Source organism: Electrophorus electricus, unplaced genomic scaffold (assembly GCF_041902795.1).
Source record: "Electrophorus electricus isolate QZ-2024a unplaced genomic scaffold, ASM4190279v1 Scaffold27, whole genome shotgun sequence".
Lineage (NCBI taxonomy): Eukaryota > Metazoa > Chordata > Actinopteri > Gymnotiformes > Gymnotidae > Electrophorus > Electrophorus electricus.
Window position 1 is genome coordinate 5,003,679 of NW_027658550.1, and position 11,349 is coordinate 5,015,027.

The 11,349-nt window shown below is 40.4% G+C and overlaps 1 pseudogene; it reads left to right on the forward strand.

The window, feature by feature from the left end:
• The first annotated feature begins 2,929 nt into the window (after positions 1–2,929).
• LOC145655547 (cytochrome P450 2K1-like) lies at positions 2,930–11,349 on the forward strand (annotated as a pseudogene).

The window sequence follows — 11,349 nt, forward strand, 5'->3', positions numbered from 1 at the left end:
TGCTTTACATCAGACACTGGACAAGTAATTTAAACCAATCATGATTAGACATTGAGGAGCTTAATTCAAGAAGTAGGCATCAATAGCATTCCATTCATAAACAAAATTATTAAAAAATTGAAATGTTATGAATACAATACAATAAGTACTACCTTGAATACTTGGTAGATTTCAAACAAAATTCTTAATTGCATCTATTCTCCCTATGATCAAACTTTATGGAACAATCCCATGTTTTTAATCAATAACAAACCCTTTGTATTTTGCACATGGAGGCAGAGAGGTATAATCAGCCGGGCACAGTTATTCTCTGGTATTTTCTTTGACGTCAGAAAAATACAACATACCAGATAACTGTCACTTTCAATTTGTACAAAGATGTTTTAAAGAAAACAGTCAATATCAGACACTTTTGTAACCATACTCCCCCTAGCCATATATATAACTACACTAAATTAAACCTCAGAAAATGTTAACACAAATACATAAACTCATAGCATCAAATAAATACAATATCTCACTCCTAGTTGAAAAATTGACCTCAGATATAAAAGAGGTGCTATCTCATCAGCTCTGACCCTACTGATGGTCCCTAACCCTGCTGTTACAGGCTTTGCTGAGCCTGCCCACCATTTAGTAGCGTTCCTGCTTGTTTTTAATTTTATTTTATTTTCATTTATTTTCTTTTGCTTCTATTTGAAGCTGCTTTGTTTTCTTTGTGTGTTTCATTAATAAATCGTCACTTAATGAGTACTGTTAATCGCGCCTTGTTCCTGATGATGTCACATTCAGCTTTTGTCCTTTCAGCGTCACTCTAGCATCTCCCACCATTCAGTGCAACCTGTTCCACATTCCAGGTCCATCAGCTCTGTGAATTTGCACCCATGTTTTGCCCCACAATCCCTTTACAACATCTTACTGCTGTTTGCACATTATACTGAGTCTACTGGATAAAGGCTGATATTAGTAAAAAATATTGTGATATTGTCGTTCCTAAATCCCCAGTCAGCTAGTTGTAAAACTGAACCTTCAAATATAAAATCCTGTAGAGGTCTGCATACAAACAATGACGTATGTGACATCACTAATGAAAATTGAAAAATAAAATCAATGTCCCCCTAAAGTGCAGCCAAAGAATACTGGCCAGGGCATTAAAAAAATAAAATAAATAAAATGACATTTTTAGACTACTTTCAAGTTATTCTAACAAAATGGGGCTACTTCACATTAATTATGTAGTAAATGGTGACTTGTCATTTCTATCGTAACACTACACCTGCTGACCTGCTGGTTGGTTGAATGCAAGGAGAGTGACTGAACACACACACACAAGCAGAAGAACCAGGAGGTGTAGGATGGAGAGACACATGGAGGATGTTGTAAGGAAAAATAGGACCCAAAGATGTAGTTTTTAAAGTTTATCACTCTTTTACCATCATCATATACAAACTTAGAAGACAGATACTGCTCATTTTGGAGAACAGATTAAGTGACTATTTTTGCAGTGTAGACGTCACAACGTGTGGTTCTAGTACTACCACTGTGAACTACTCTGACAGCTAATTACTAAATGTGTCTATAAATGCACATTTCACACCAAAAAACTCTTAATAACTTTGTTTATGTCTAAATCATTGAATGATAAAGAAAATTAGTCAAATCCATGAAGTTCCCCTTTAACTTTAGGAGCATGCTCATAGCTAGCTATGAGGTCACTGAGGTCCACACCTTGGTCATTTTCAGAGCTAAAAATTAAATTTTACCGAGAAGAGTGCATTCTTAACTTGGTTTAGACCTGTTATTTAGTGCCAGCTATGTGTGCGAGAACACAGCAGCCCCTGATGGCATCAGCACCTCCACTGACAGAATTCTAATTGACATACATTGACAGCAACACTGCAACAGGTGGCTTGTGTGAACTGGCAGACAGCGTAGCATTTAGTAAGACCAAGCAATGATTCATTAGACCATTATCTACAAGAAACATTCAGAACAGTACCCTGTGTAATATGGAACAGTAACAGTATAATATGTGTACTCTGGCTATGAAGACAAGCCTATTTTTTGCATATTAGTAGGTTAGCTAATGTTTCATAAATTGTTACTGATTAAAAAACAGCTTATAAAAGGAAAGGGTTAAGGTAGTAAAATGACAAGAAGGCTACAAAATAATTGTTTTACAACAATGGCTAAGTAATGCCTCGCTGCAAATGTCTCCTTTTACATCTGCCTCATCTAGGAAATGATGCAATTGTTCATGATAGTCACAGATACGTGACTCACATGGTAGAAATATTTACAAAGTGGAAGTGATATTAATTAAACACTGGAATAGTTTTCATAATGTTCATTTTTCTACTTTTTACAATAATGTTTGCATGGAACGTAGGTGTGAGCTAACAGTAGCTAGTTTACGGAGAAGATAGCTAGCTAGTTGGTATATAGCATTTTTTACAACAGCTATTGTCACAAATATAGTGTTATGATCACCTCAATAAATTGGCAATCAAAAATGATAAGATTACTTGGGGCACCTGTAAGGTGCGGCGGCCCGAGTGCCGTAGGGCGAGGGGCAGGATGCACAGACTCTACCGACTGGGACGAACATTTATTAACAAACGACACAATGGCACGCTTATCACAAACAAGGAACATGAAATGGTTAAAGTTAAACAAACACGATACACAAGAATACATCTAACAAACACATTACATTCAGACATTACGCCAACAATAACCAACATCCTGCACACTTTAACACGCGTTTATATACATTAAGGTGCAGGTGTATATACGAGGTGCAGGTGTGGTTACAGACAAGACAGTCCTCCCACTGCACATGGCGGGTCGAACCACGTGAATCGCGGGAGGCGAGCGTTCCGTGACAGAACCCCCTCCCAAGGGGCGCGGATCCCGACGCATCCGTCCAATGAACGTCAACCTCCAGGTACCGTGTACACGTACACACAAACACAGCATGGCAGTGCCCGGCGCCCAGGCGGGCCAGGTGCCGCCAGCAAGAGAGACCTCGCGGGGAGAGAGAGAAAGGCAGCTTCCCTGCCTCTCTCGGGGCAGTCCGGTACACTCCACCACACGTTGCGCCTGTAAACACAAAAGGCGCAAACAGAAACACACAATAGCACCAACACACAAACACAAGGCGCTGTGACGTGGCGCCCGCCGTCCCCGCAGGCTCCTTGACGTGTCCGAGGCCTCAGCGGACACGCGGGGGTGCACGTCCGCCCCGGTTCCAGACATCCCTAAACGGTCCTCCTCTTTCCCGCCGCTCTAAGAGCGTCCCAGAGGCGGGTTGCCTCTGAGGCTTTGGGCAGACCTTTCCAGTTTCGCTGGCGAGTCAGCTGAGGAGAAGGGTCTTGGGAGATCCCGCTGGCTCCACGCAACCGCCCTCTTTCTGGTGGTTGTGGTGCCCCTCGGTCCTCCCTGGCCCGGGCTCAACCGCCTGAGGCCCCCCCCAAGAAATTCCTGGGGCTGTTCCCCTCTACCTCCGGAGAAGACGCAGACAACGGTCCTCTCCCCAATATCCTGGGATCCAGGCAGAGGTGCAGAGGATGTTCATGCACCCCCCGCTAGGAATTACTTTTTTTGTCGAGGGAGAGTGCGTGCTGTAGCGGTTGGTTATTCTGTAACGTGTGCTGTAACATAGTCAATGTTCACTGTATTAGTGTTCACCGTATGTGTTTAATGTTAATCGTTTCTTGTTTGTATCAGTCGTGAGTGATTCTTGTGAGTGCCGTTAGTGTTTCATGTTAAATGTGAATAAATGTTCGTCCCAGTCGGAGGAGTCTGTGCGTCCTGCCGCTCCCCCTACGGCACTCGGGCCACCGCACGTTACCGCACCACTCTGATTAGCAGGGAAAATTAATGAATTAATTATTATTTAAGGACTATGTTAAATCAGTCTTGACTCATAAAGTCACAAGTTCAACAATGTGATTATTACTTCTGAAACCCTAACTAAATAAATAAATATGGCAGTGTCTTTACTTAAAATTCAAAAAAATCCATCAACCCATTGTATAGAGTACATTGTATTAACAGAAAACTTTTTATCTATCCAATTTGTGTTTGCAGATGTCAAAACAATATGGATCCATATTCACTGTGTATTTTGGTCCAAAGAAAGTAGTTGTCCTGACAGGATATCAAACTGTCAAACAAGCACTGGTGAATCATGCAGAAGAATTTGGAGACAAGAGACATCAGTCCCATATTCTATGACTTCAGCCAAGGATTCAGAAAACCTTATTCAGCCAATTTAGATGATGGAATGTGTGTGTGAGTTGATCATGGTACTATTTAAATTTTAATTAGGTAAATTATTTGTTTTTCATTCATTATTTATTTACTTTTTTGTTTTGATTTTTTTCAGAATAGATGGTGACTAGACTTCAGAAGAGTCCTAATAAGGAGCCTCCTGCTATTGAATATATTAGCCCAGGGTAATCTGTAGATAAACTACACCCTGTATGTTAATAGTGACTATGTGGAAATGTTCAAGTAGTGGTGTGCTGCCAAGAACTAATACTAAGGACTAACTGTTTCACATCCTGTTTAAGAGCCTTATAGGAGGGTAGAAACTGTTCATCAGCACAGAATGAGGTAGACTTCAGGAAACTAACTAGGAAGTAACAGAGACAATGACAGCAACAGCAACACCAAATCTAAACACAACTGGCAAACCAAAATAACCGACAAACTGGAAAGCAAAACAGGGCTTAAATAACCAAGACTGATGAAGATCCAGATAAACATTACCAGACACGGGTGAACATAATTACAGCTGGGGATACAGGCTCGGGGGTGGAACAGAACGAAACCAAAACAAGAGCTTGACAAAACCGAGCCAAGTATACCAGGGACAGAAACCAAACCAAGCACGTAAATATGTCGCCGTGGGAACTGCGATGCCTGTGACACACAGTGAGCAGGCTGTGTGCTGGGTGGCTACTGTCTAGCTGCATCATTTTCATTTTCCCCAAGCAGCAGGACTGATGGCTATCCTGTAAGGCTGGAGGTTTGTGGCCTATGATGGATTCTGCAGTCCTCACTACTCTCTGGAGGACCTTCAGTCACTTGCAGTGCAGCTGCAGTACCAGACAGTGATGCAACCTGTGGGTTTGCTCTCTGTTTTAGATCTATAAAAGGTGGTGAAAATGTCAGGCGGCAGGCCAAACCTCCTGAACCTTCACAGAAAGAAGAGGTGCTGTTGGGCTGATCTCACCAGTGTGTTGGTGTGGTTGAACCAGGTGAGGTCATCTGTGAGGTGTATACCGAAAAACTCAACCGACTCTTTCCCCTTGGGATACGTTGATGTATAGGCGAGAGTGACCACCCAAATGCAGCTTCCTGTAGTCCACAATCATCTCCTTCATTTTACTGACATTGAGCTGGAGCACTAACCTTGTCTCTGTAGGTTGACTTGTCTCCCCTTGTGATGAGGCCTAGGATGGTTGTGCTATCAGCAAACTTGAAGATGATGTTAGATGTGTGTTTGGCTACACAGTCATGTGTAAATGGGGAGTACAGGAGGGGGCTGAGCACACAACCCTGTGGAGCCCCTGTGTTTAGAGTCAGTGTTGAAGAGAAGCTGTTTTCTACTTTCCCCACCTTGGGTCTGCATATCAGGTAGTCCAGTATCCAATTGTGGACCAGGTACCTTGCGTGGGTTAACTGCCTTAAAGGATCTGACCTCCTCAGACACAAAGCTCTCCTGATCTACTGGGAGTTTTGCAGCAAGGGGGATGTTTTCCTCAAACCGAGCATAATGAACATTTAGCTTCTCTGCAAGTGAGGAGGTCAACCCCCCTATCACAGTACCAACTTCCTTTGTAGTCAGTGATCATGCAAAGTCTATTCCACATATGTCTGAGAATTCATTGATGTTAGTGCCAGCTGTGTCACAAAATATCCACCAGTCTGTGGTTTCAAAGCAGTCCTGAAGTGTGAAGGTGGCCTCTGCACTCCATTGATAGACTGATCAGAAAACCTTTTTTCCTGTTTGAGTTTTGTCTGTATGCAGGCAGGATAAGGATGGAGGTGTGATCAGATTTTCCAAAAGAAGGGCAGGGGAGGTGTTTATATCCTGAAGGAGAAGTCACCCAGAGTGACACCAACAAGGGAAACATTAATAAAACAAGATTCATGGTGAAAGAGCATGACTAAAGTGTAAGAGAAGAATTAGGAGAAAAGGGGAAACCGTTGTGAAACAGCCAGAGGGAAGCCAGGCCAGCAATGTTCTTCATAAAAGGCCATTTTCTGAAGACAATTATTATTTTATGTTATTTTCCTTATTAATCATGGTTATAATTTGGTTTTGCACTGGAATAGATCATAAGCAGTTTCCCAATGTGTGTTTCATCATGAATACCTGTTTTATATAAATATTGTAAAAACATGCAGTTGTCTCACAGTTAAGATGAAAAACCATTCTGCATTTTGTGTTTACATTTACATTTATGGCATTTCGCTGACATTTAGCTGTTTAACAACAAAGGTTTAATGATTTCTGTTTATGATCAAGGAATTCTGTTTTCTAATGGTGAGAACTGGAAAGAGATGAGGCGCTTTGCCCTTAGCACCCTGCAGGACTTTGGGCAGGGCAAGAGAGGGAGTGAAGAGAGAATCATAGAAGAGATGTGGAATTTGAGGGAAGTGGTGGAGAACTTTAAGGGTAAGAGACATAAGTATATATTTTCTATTTTACTCTTACCAGAAGTAACTATTTTTTGTAGTTGAGCCAAAAATGTAATTATCCAAATTATCCATAATGTAATTATCCATTTATCCAAAATGTAATATATGGGAACATTTAACATCCTGTTATTGGTTATTGTATAAATGCCTCAAATATCACCTCAGCCATTGTATATGGAAGCAGGTTTGAATACAGTGATCCTCGGTTCCAAAACATGGTAAACCGAAGCAATGAGAATATCAGGATCACTGGTTCAGCTTCTATACAGGTACCCTGCTATGTTTTTGAATAAGCAAGAGACACAAAGATAGGATGATGTATGGATAAATGTAGGAGGCACATAACAAAATGTTAATCTGTGTGTTTGTAGCTTTACAATATGTTCCCCTGGCTTCGGCTCTGGCTAAAGGACTGGAAAATTATCATGGCAAACTGTGAAAAAACTCTGAAGGATATAATGCAGCTTGTGCACAGCCTCCAGGAGACCCTGAACCCTCAGGAGTGCAGAGGCTTTATTGACTGTTTTCTAGCATGCAAACAAAACGTGGTATGTCCTTCTTGTGCTGTATACAGAAATGCTTAATGTGTCAAGTTTTATCTTGTACATAGTGCATATACAACCACTCATATTTTGGAGTATCCATATGACCTCTGTAGTGGTATGAACTCCTAATTTATAATTCTGCACTCATCAAATTTGTTATAGTTATAGTAAATTAATGGGGCACCATCGCATATGGAAATATTTTAATCAGTCTCAACTGGAAGTCGCAAGTTGTCTAACTCGTGATCATCCACCACAGGTTAGAAATGCCACCAGTGAAGCCACAAACTTGACAGCTAATGGAACGTTGAACTAATCAGCAATCGCATAGTGTATAATACATTGAAGAATAGAGGGAATAAAGAGAGAAACCAGATAAAACAAATGAGAATATTTGTTTAGAAAACAAAAGTAATCTACAGGACTAACTAGAAGACGACTCAATCTGACCTTTAATCAATAGGCAACTTAAGTTAATTTATATAGCACTTTTCATATACTGTGGCAATTCAAAGTGCTTCAGTAGCACTATCTGGCTGCCAAATGGTGAAACAGAAAACTCTCGTTTGCATCTCAGTGGGAGATTTTGAGTTTGATCAACAATCGATAGGATGTTTAGCAACTAATCACCAATTCTAAAGGAATTAATGTATTGATTCATATAGGTAATATCATTTTTAAAAACAGACAGGATAAATGAGAATAAAGGTCATACAGGGATCCCTAATAACTGACAGCATTACCTAGAGAACTACTAGATGTGAAGTTTAATTGCTAGTACTACAGTAAGTGGAAGCAGTAGTGGAAAGACTAACAAAATTAACATGTTTTGCTTAATTGACTATACTTGCACAAGGAGCTCTATGAGTGTGGGAAGCCTGATTGTCACACTGTGTAAAGGAATTCCCTGTTCGCTATGTCACAAGAATGACAACATCAAAGTTGGCTTTCAAAAGGCCATTATCACTTCTTATTATGGGGCATTTGGACAGTTCCAGCAGCCTGGAACATTGTCCATGTGTGCGTGATGCTCTGTGTGGGACAAAAACAAGCACACAAAAATCACACAATTCACAATACAGATAGGGGCAATATTCATGGGAGACAGGAATGTCTTTCCCTTGCTCCAAAGCAAGTTCAGTCATGAACTGTCAAACACCTGTTTCAAGCTTGGTATACACCTCTTTAACTGGTGTTTAAACATTGATAATAGCAGTATTTATACACATTGCGTTTACAATTGGCAGAGTGTCCTTGATTGACTCTCTTAATTCAGTGGAAAGTTAAATGTAACACTGTTCAGATTGCAGAAAATAAAATTAAAAATAACACAAATGTACGATGAATGTGAAGACCCACTGTGCTGCAAATGAAACGTGATGCAAATTCAAAAAACGCATGCAACTTCAGAAACCCTGCAAATAACAGCTACAACACGACGGACATGTTTCTGAGGACACGGAGAGGGAATGGACTCCTATGAGACCAGTGGTGACCGAGTAGCTAATGAAAAATATTTATATTTGTGATTACCATGGTTATATCGTTTGTTATGGATTATGTTGATACAGAATGAACAACTGATCTATTCATGCTCAGCAGTTTTGCATATTTAATTCTGCTAGGTTGTAATGCAGCTTTAAAGAACGCTGATGAAAAAAAAAATCCCATTTAACGCGACTATGTTTCTGGCTTAATACGTAGTTAGTTAGCTAGCTAGCTAGCTACCTTCAGAGTGTGTTACTAATTTACAGGATACACTATGTTTTTGTTCAGGTTTGATAGTTTAACTGGTCTGCTACAGTGACCATCTTGTCAATTGTCTTATTCTTACTAGTTAATCTCAAGTGTGTTGTTTTTACATACATACAAAATATGGTTTGAAATCAATAACGCTCTAAAAGTAGGTATATGGACAGAAACCTAGTTGTATTCGACAGAATCTCTTTAGGCTGAACTGGAGTTTAAAATAGTAACACACTCTGAATGCATCTAGCTAGTTATTAACTGGCAGGATCAGGTTTATATTTCTGTTAGTTGGGATTTTGTTTTATCAGTGTTCTTTAAGGCTGCATTCTTTACAACCAAACATGTGCAAGAATGCAAAGCACAAATAGGCCAATTGTTCATTCTGTACCACCAGTGACAAAACTTTGGAAATCACAAATATAAATTACTTTTCACTGGCTGTTTGGTTGAATAACCCCTTTTTGTGTCCCCCTGAAACAACACTTTCATTGTGTTGTGACTGGATTTGTAGCATTTCTGAAGTTGCATGTGTTTTTTGAATTTGCACTGCATTTCTGAAATGTAGCATATGTTGTCATTTTGAATAAAATGTTTTTGGAATTTGTATAACATTCATGAATTTGCATTGCATTTCTGAAATGTAGCACATGTGTTTTGATGAATGTGTTTAATGTAGTTGCAGCATGTTGGGTCTTCCTGGCCACCATACAAATGAACATGGATGAAACAATGGCTTAAGTTGGCAAGCATAAATGGAACCTTATGATTTTAAGCTTCTTTATAGGTTTTAGCACAGCAAAACTGGTTCCTTAAAAATATAAATAAAATGGGACTTCTTAAGAAAACCTTTTCATGCTTGTTGAATTGGTTCACTGTTAGGCCAGCTGATTAGGCTTGGTATGGAAAAAGCCAGTGGTTTGATGGTTTTCAAACATCTCTCTATATGATCCCTGGTATTACTCAGTTGTACTCTGATGGAAGAAAGTGGTCTCTTATGTTGGCTGACTAATTGATCCCTTCTGATTATTGGTTAGGAGGCTGGAAAAAAGAACTCATTGTTCCATGCACAGAATCTCCTTCAAACTGTTTCCAACCTGTTTGCTGCTGGTACTGAGACAACCAGCACAACGCTCCACTGGGGCATTCTGCTTAATGGCCAAGTACCCCCACATACAAGGTAAGAATTCCAACTGCAATGTGAATATCCAGTGTCCAAGACATTTCTCCAATGAGGAAGACAAAGAGGTGCTTGATGGTGTTTGAGGGTTTACCATGGTTGCTTCTTGTATTTGTTTATATTGTAATATTGAAAGAGTTGATTGCTTTTGTCTTCTTAAAAACACGAGACAATATCTTCTGTTGTGCTCCAGATCAGGTACAACAGGAGATTGACAGGGTGGTTGGAGGCCGCCAGCCAGTGCTGGATGACCACAAGAACCTGCCTTACACAGATGCAGTCATCCATGAGACACAGAGACTGGCAGACATAGTACCCATGAGTCTCCCTCACACCACTACCTGTGATATTAACTTCCAAGGCTTCTTCATCAAGAAGGTCAGGCTGTTAGATTAACTGAGAAGAGTCTAAAAGCAATACAACAAAAGCATGCATAGGATAAAATTATTAAATGTACGTAGGAGACTGAGAGCTGAAACTGGCTGGTTTATAAATATAACAAAGACATGACAAAATGGCTGCGTAAATTTAAATTTTGCACTGTTGTCATACCAGAGAAAGCTGTCACTAGCTTCCTGCTTAAGCTAAAACTGTGATTCTTTCCAGGGAACCTGTGTATTTGCTCTTTTGACATCCGTGTTGAAGGATGAGAATGAGTGGGAGAGCCCTTACACTTTTAATCCAGGACACTTCCTCGATGAGTAGGGACACTTCATTAAGAGAGATGCCTTCATGCCCTTCTGTGGAGGTGCACTGAAATCATTTTCTGTCATTGATCTGGTGCTCCAGATTTCATGTTGTACTTTAAATGTCTGTCTGTGTGTCTGTTAAGGGCGTAGGGTGTGTCTGGGAGAGAGTCTGGCCAGGATGGAGCTGTTCCTCTTCTTCGCCACTCTTCTGCAGCACTTTCGTTTCACCTGGCGTGTCTGAGGAACAGTTGGACCTCATGCCAGCTGTGGGCTTCACGTTGACCCCTCTCCCCATAAGCTCAGCGCAGTAAACTACTTGGCATAATCCATTCACTTTTAACATGTAAGGGTAGTATTTACATTCAAGGTTGGAATAATATTGGCAAAATACTATTTAAAAATTCACAGGCACTGGTGCAACCTGGATTTCAAAGTTCATCACACGTGACCAACACATTCACATGTAACTCACTTA